Here is a 6,497-nt window from a genome sequence, read left to right as displayed (position 1 = left end):
TCTAGGTAGAGACGTATGTTGATATTTTCGTACTGATTTTGGTATTATATTAGTCTAAGTCTTCCGCATATTTTCGTCTTCCGCTATTATTTAAATATTGATCACCTGTTATTACAAATTGTTAAAAATGACTAAAATGAAGGAGTTAAAATTTCTAAATTTCGTGGCTTGCCTAGCTTCTGCGAGTAGGCTCCATCACAACTCCCGAGGGTGGAAAATCCGGGTCGTGATAAGCGCTCGCCCATAGTAGGATCGGTATATAACTTACCATCAGATCAGAGGTTGCCCAATAGGGGCCTGCCCATCGATTATAGCTCGATGGTAATGAAAATACTGTAATACTTTATATACAAATTCTCTGCTCTCTTGACTGGAAGAAGGAAATACTCAATTGAATATGAAGTCCAGATAAGGAGAATATGGTAACTTACAAAACTAGAAAAATATATGTAACTTGCGATACTAGCAAAATATACATAAATTCTGGGATATGAATTTTTCTTTATGCCTCGTTATCAAACTTGTGTAATGACGAGATCATGCAAAATAAAACAAGGGCTTAGCCTTAACATACCTGGAGCATGAAAAATTTCGTGTGATATTCTTGGGAAGGATTACACCGTACTCCCTTAGAATCAAAAAATCCCGTTGCTATTATAATATAGCATAACTATCGTCCTTAGCTTTGTATTCTGCGTAATTTGTTTGCCGAATGAACTTTGGCATTTATTCAACATAAAAGCTCTTTGCAGTAGTATCACCCAGTTACACATTTGGTTTCTTGATGTTCATTCAAGATAACATTTCTTTGCCTTTTTGGCATTTTGTATAACTTACATAAAGAATTTGTATTAATCCAAGTCAAGTGTAGGATAAGTATTAAGCCAACCCTTTTCATGTGTTGTCTTATAAATTGCCCAAAGCCTACTCATCTCCCATTCTCCTTTACTTGCTGCCACGTGGGGAAGGGGGAGGGCATTGTCACCTCCTATAATTATTCACAAATCTTTAATTGCATGGTTAATCTCTCATTAACCCAATTATCCTCATAATTAGGAATTATTTCAAATTACTTAAAAATACTGCTCACTTTTAATACACTTTGTACACCCTTCTATTATGGCCATGTGGTACCTTGTATGGCACTAGTCCACAAATACGGGGTATTATAGCTTAGATCGTACCTTTACCCCAAAATGTTAAATTTCAACGAAATTCATTTTCTTTGATTCGATCACCCTCTCACCTCCATGAATTTACATATCACTTGTTTGAAATGGTACAATACTTATAATCTCATTCTCGAACTTACGACGAAATTTTATTGTACGAAAATGAGAGATGTAACACTAGCAACATCCTTCTTATTATAGCACAAACCATAAACTAATAGAACCGATGAAACTCCATTCCGAAGTCGTCTTCACATAGTTTCAACTACGGTCAAATTCCCGGAACTCAAGCTTCCATTTAGTGACTAAGTATCCCAGACCACTCCAAAACCAAAAATAAAATCTCCCAACAAGCCACATAAGCGTAAAATGATACGGAAAAATAGTAAATAGGGAATCGAGGCTAATACTCTCAAAATGACCGGCCGAATCGTTACACTCTCAACCTTTTACTCAGACTTTAAAGTTTTCTTTTATCCACTTTAGCTCCAAAAAACTCATTTTAGCCTGAAATCTCAACTTACACAATAGAAAATGTGAAATGAGTATAAATTTCCATACTTTAGCTCAAACACAATTAAAATGCATCAATAATAGGTGCAAAGTAACCGAAAACTCGTATTACTAGTCTACTATCACTTGAGCAGCATTTTTCTCGAACGTTGGATGATATTGTCTTCCTTGGAATGTATTTGATTTTCATGAAAAGATATTGTGGATCTTCTTGAAGTATTTGATTATGAAAAAGTATCCGACTGCATCTTGATCTTTTTATGAGTATTTTATGAGTTTATCTCAATTTTCAAGATATCCTTTTTAAAGGAAATATGTAACCCTTTTTATGGGAGTTTCGTAGGGTTAGGCTAGAGTAACCACCAAGTTAGGGCTTTAGTAGAGTAGCCTCCAAGCAACCCTAATAGACTCCTAAAATTTTAAGAGTTATCTTGCAGTGACTTGATTTTAGGATGTAACCCAAATTTTATATAGGCTTGATCAAATAAAATTTTAATGTCTACGGGGATAACTCATAACTATGGCAGCTTAAAAGATACCGTGCAAATTCACATTAGGAAAGTGAGAAACACTTTTTAAGTTTAGCAATTCTTTTTTTTCTTTTTTTTGTTAAGAAAATGTGAAAGTCACGACCAATTAGCTTTAGCATTCTCATAAAATGAGTAAAATCTGTGTAAATAACTTTTAATTGTTGGTAATATATCATATACACGTTTAATAATAATTAATAATATGCACGCAACCCATATACCCAAGTATTCATGTAAAGTTTAACGATTGTTTACCTTTGAATCAAAAGCTACTCTTATGTTACTTTTGTACATGAAGCAAGTACTTGAACAAATTTAAGAAAAATTTACTAGAGTGGATCTACTCCCTAAACATGATTAATGCGATTATCATTTTAGAACTTATTATTATATATATATATATATATATATATATATATATATATATATATATATATATATATATATATATATATATATATATATATATATATATGTCGTAAGGGAAACATATTTTTGAACAATATTTATGTTGTTCTTAAAATTTTATTCTCATTAATACGAGAGGCACGCGCAATACGCGTACACTAAATCTAGTGTTATAAAATATTTAAGAGTACAAGTTTCAAATGTAATTAATCAAACACTGACATATTTAGTATCGCAAGTTCTAATTTTATTTTTTTTTCTGAAATCAAACTACTACATCACACAAACTATAGAACCGAATCAAACTACTACTTGCCTTTCTACAGCCAATTAAGAAGGATATTCTTCTGTTCAATTGGCGTGTCTAAAGTTAGATGGTTCTTTTAATTGCAAGTGGGTTTTACTGTTCATTTGGTCGATTATCTATGTGATTGACTTTTTGAAATGTTTGTAAAGTTAAATTGTCCTAGGGTCAAGGCACTAACCATAGTGCATAAATGAAGTTATTATTTGAAAATTTGAATAGTTGAAGTCAACACGCAAAACTATTTATGTTCTGCTCTTGTTTAATTTTTATATTTCAGAGGGCATTATTTTTGTGAAATAGAAAAGCTTGGTGAACAATATATTTTTTCTTTAGAGTTTGTGAACACTATATTCTTTTTTTATTGAGTCTCTTTTTTATGAGAAAAAAAATTGTTGTAAAATATTTCAAAATAGGTTTTGAGATTATTGAACTGTCTTTACTTGTTCAAACTGGAGCAGAGCGATGATGACACCTTAAAGTTTACAAAAGTTTGAACACTTCAATCACGTGACGCTCAGTTAATTTTTTTTTTTTTTTTTTGGTAATAAACGATTTATTCAACAACAACAACTAAGAGTTATTACAACTAGAGCTCGGTCTAGGTAACATAGTGCCTAGACTGTCTCTTTTTAGAACATGAATAACAAAAACAGGCGGAACAACAAAAGTTTGCAAAGTACAAAAAGTGTCCAGGCTGCAACCATTCTTAGCTAACAGGTCTGCTACTCCATTAGCCTCTCTAAAGACGTGCTTCAGCTATGGATCATTCGCCTTCCGTAATAGGTACCTGTAGTCATCAATTAAATTTTTGTAGAGACAGTTATTAGATTTTAGGAGGTTTAATAGTTCCAAGCAGTCTGTCTCTATTACTAGTGGAAGGAGTTTTTGTGTTAGTGCTAGTTTGACTCCATGGAGGAGGGCTAGGATTTCCATATATATGTTAGTAGCATGATTAAGACCCATATTGAACCCTAAAATCCAACGGCCCCTTTCGTCTCTAAACATCCCTCCTATTCCCCCCACTCCTGGGTTTCCTACGCAAGAGCCATCGATATTCAATTTGTAATAGTTGGGGTTGGGTGTTTCCCATCTTACAAAAATAGTTTTCTTGGTAGGTTTTAAGCAACTGTTTTTTGCCATGTAAAGGAATTCCATGGCCATACTAATGGGTTGACTTTTGGTGATGGGTGTTTTAATTCCTTTAAAGAGGATCCCATTTCTGAAGTTCCATATATGCCATAGGAGAAATGAGAGAAAATCTGGCCAGCGTAGGTAATTATTAAAGAAGACCTTGGACAAGAGTTTGTTTTTAAGCCAATTATGAAGGGTATCTTTTCCCACATGATTCTGAGAGAACGGGTGTTTTGTATTGATTTGATACCAGATTTGTCTAGATTAGTTGAAACGGAAGAAAATATGTTCTATGTCCTCAGTTTCCCTGTTGCAAATGTTACAAGTGTCTTCTTGGCAAATCCCTCTTTTTTTTTCGCAAATCTTTAGTGGGTAGCCTATCCCAAAAGATTATCCACAGGAAAATTCTTAATTTGTTTAAAGAGTTGATTTCCATAGCCAGGCTAAGTTTTCCCGTTGCCTATGGATTCTGAGACAGCTTCATAAGCAGCTTCAACTGAAAAGAAGTTGTGATCCTTAGAGTTCCAAGTGTATGAATCCGTAGTGGGTCCGGTTTGTTTTATGTAGGTGCAGTTTATCTTAGAAACGATGTCCAGGGGGAGTTCAAAGGATAAGTTTCTAAGGTCGAACATTCCATTTTTAATAAAGCAGGGGAGATTTTGGTCAAGCTCTCCATCTGAGATAGGGCCTTGGATGGAGTCCTTGAGTGTTCCAGATTGATTTATCCAATTATCATGCCACAGTTAATGGTTGTTCCATCACCTGCTAGCCATTTAGTATTGGCGTTGCATATTTCAGTACCCTTTTTAATTACTTTCCAAGTATGGGAACTTATATTTTTGCTTTTCCTGTGGTTTTATATACTATGTATAGTTTTGGCCCATAGGCCCTCTTTCTCTTTTCTATATCTCCAAGCTAAATCTGTATTGAAAGAGGAGTTTTTCAAATGGGTGTTAGGAATTCCTAGGCCCCCTTGTTTTTTAGGCATTGTGACTATGCTCCATTTTACAAGATGGCATTTCTTTTTTTTTCTCTGTGCTACCCCATAGGAAATTCCTTTGAATAGAATCTATCTTGTTGTGTATTGTTTTGGAAAGATCATAAATCTGCATGACGTGGTTCGGGATTGCGGCTAAGGTGGCTTTTATGAGAGTTGTCCTACCTGTCATATTAAGGAATTTAGTTTTCCAGCCTGTTAGTCTATTGTTCAGTCTATCTAGGATAAATTAGAAGTCTTTTTTGTAGGGTTGGTATTGGGCATAGGGAAGCCTAGTACTTCCCGAAGTTATTAGTAAATCTCATTGAAAAGCAGCTACTAATGTGATCTTTATGATCCGTAGGGGTATTCCTTGAGAACACAATTTTTGATTTTTCAAAATTAATAGATTGTCCAGAAGCATTGCAGAATTTGTTGATAGTGTCTATGATAGAGTTATAACTCTTTTGGTTGGCTTCAGCTAGGAGGATAAGGTCATCGGCAAAGAAAAGATGGGAAAGCTCCAAGCTTTTAGGAGTTATTTTGACTGGTGTCCATCTACAACAGTTGATCTCATGATCGATTAACCTAGAGAGCATTTCCATGCAAATGATAAAGATATACGGGGATAGGGGGTCCCCCTGTCTAATACCCCTAGATGGTTCAAAGAAATCCGTTCTTGATCCATTAATAAGGATAGTCGTGGAGGTGGTAGAGATGCAGGACATTATGAGTTCAACAAGGTCAGGAGAGAAGTTTAGGGAGTTAAGGGAGAACCTAACAAAAGACCATTCGATTTTATCTAAGGCCTTTACCAGGTCTATTTTAATCATCATTTTTGACTTTTTCCCTTTAGTTTTCCTGAAGTGGTCAATGACCTCATTAATGATTAGTGCATTATCCGCATCGCTTCTTCCTTTAATAAAGCTAGTTTGGGTAGGGTGGATGAGAGTGGGCATGAATGTTTTAATGCGGTTAGCAATAGTCTTAGTGACGACCTTATAGGCCGTGTTACAAAGGCTTATAGGTCCAAACTGTCTGATGGTTTCAACATTTTGTCTTTTTGGTATTAAGCAAACTAGGGTGTTATTCATGCTTTTAAGCATTTTTTTTATGAGAAGGGATCTTGACAAAAATTTATGAGATGGTTTCTTGTCTCCTTCCAGTATTTTTGGTAGAAAAAAGGATGAAGCCCATCCGGCCCCAGAGCTTTATAAGGTTGAAAAGAATCTAGTGCCCTTTTTATTTCTTCTGTAGAGATTACTACTAAGGTATGGATGATCTTGATCACTAATTGTAGAAATGTAGGAGAGGTGAATATTATTGAGGAGGGATTGGTTGTGACCCGTGGTATAGAGATTTGTGTAGTAGTCAATAATATGGTCCTTGATAGGTTTTTTCTCTTGGAGCCAATTCCCAGCTTCGTCTTTTAAGCAAATAATTCTATTTTTTCTTCTTCT

Source organism: Nicotiana tabacum, chromosome 3, assembly GCF_000715075.1.
Source record: "Nicotiana tabacum cultivar K326 chromosome 3, ASM71507v2, whole genome shotgun sequence".
Lineage (NCBI taxonomy): Eukaryota > Viridiplantae > Streptophyta > Magnoliopsida > Solanales > Solanaceae > Nicotiana > Nicotiana tabacum.
This window is presented reverse-complemented; position numbering follows the sequence as displayed.